Source organism: Nannospalax galili, unplaced genomic scaffold (assembly GCF_000622305.1).
Source record: "Nannospalax galili isolate Female #2095 unplaced genomic scaffold, S.galili_v1.0 scaffold208, whole genome shotgun sequence".
Classification (NCBI taxonomy): Eukaryota; Metazoa; Chordata; class Mammalia; order Rodentia; family Spalacidae; genus Nannospalax; species Nannospalax galili.
In genome coordinates this window covers 966,506-967,845 of record NW_008357998.1, presented here as the reverse complement: position 1 = coordinate 967,845, position 1,340 = coordinate 966,506, and the positions used below count along the sequence as shown (strand labels likewise).

Here is a 1,340-nt window from a genome sequence, read left to right as displayed (position 1 = left end):
ACTGTAAGCCTGAGAGCTCCCTTTCTCAGAAGAGAAGCTTTGGAACTGGCTCAGGCTCATACTGGAGCCTTTACCTGGTCATCTGTAAGCAGGCAGGGTTCTCTGTCACATTGGTATGGGTCATTCTTTGAGTATGTGCATCTGTTCCATTTTATGAAGCAAGAACAGGAAATAATTTCAGGCTTTATGGAGAACTTTGAATGGCTGGGAATACTCTAACAATTTTTTTCATGTACTTATTTGTATTTTATGTATATGAGGGTTATGCCTGCTTGTATGTAAGTGCAGGACATACATGTAATGCCTGCAGAGGCCAGACGAGGACGACAGATCTCCTGGAACTGGATCCCCTGGAACTGAAGTTATGAGCAGTTGCTTGTTGCCATGGGGGTTCTAGAACCAAACTCAGGTCCTCTGCAAGAGCAGCCAATTCTCTTAACAGCTGAGCCATCTCTCCAGCCCCAAGGGAATACTTTTTTTTTTTTTAAGAGCAGTAAGACTTTATTTCCTGTATTTGTTTCTCAAATACAGGACAAGCTGGTTGCTTTCTGGGGAATTAGTCAAAGAGACCAAATCCCACATCCTCATCTGACTGCTCCAACTCTTCCTTAGCTTCAACCTTGGCTGGGGCCTCAGGAGCAGCAGTGGTGGGGGCAGCCACAGGGGCAGCAGCCACAAATGCAGATGGATCAGCCAAGAAGGCCTTGACCTTTTCAGCAAGTGGGAAGGTATAATCGGTCTCCACAGACAAAGCCAGGACACACTTGTACCCACTGATGCTACAATGTGGCACTGAGGCAACAGTTGGGTAACCAATCTGCAGACAAACGCTGGCCACATTGCGGACAGCCTCCAGGAAGTGAGGATGCAGTTTCCTCTCTGATGTCAAGCACTTCCGGGTTGTAGATGCTACCATTGTCAAACACCTGCTGAATGATCAGCCCAAGGGAGAAGGGGAAGATGTTCAGCATGTTCTCTGGCCACATTGCGGACAGCCTCCAGGAAGTGAGGATGCAGTTTCCTCTCTGCTGTCAAGCACTTCCGGGTTGTAGATGCTGCATGATCAGCCCAAGGGAGAAGGGGAAGATGTTCAGCATGTTCAGCAGTGTGACATCACTGGCTCCCACTTTGTCTCCAGGCTTTTATCAGCTGCACTTTTTTGAAAAAGGAAATGCAGATAATTGATTTGTTACTTTTATTGCTGTTATAAAAACATGATGATTCAAATTCAACTTAATTTTTTTCTACCATTTTAAAGTTCCAAACTCACAAAAGAAGGCATTTGTTACCTAAGCAGATTTCATCACAAGACTTGCATGTTTAGAGCCTTTGCTCATTTT

At 45.3% G+C, this 1,340-nt stretch overlaps 1 pseudogene; it reads right to left on the bottom strand.

Moving 5' to 3' along the window:
- Positions 1–556: 556 nt before the first annotated feature.
- Positions 557–1,340, bottom strand: part of LOC103752326 — a 2,853-nt pseudogene continuing 2,069 nt past the window's right edge.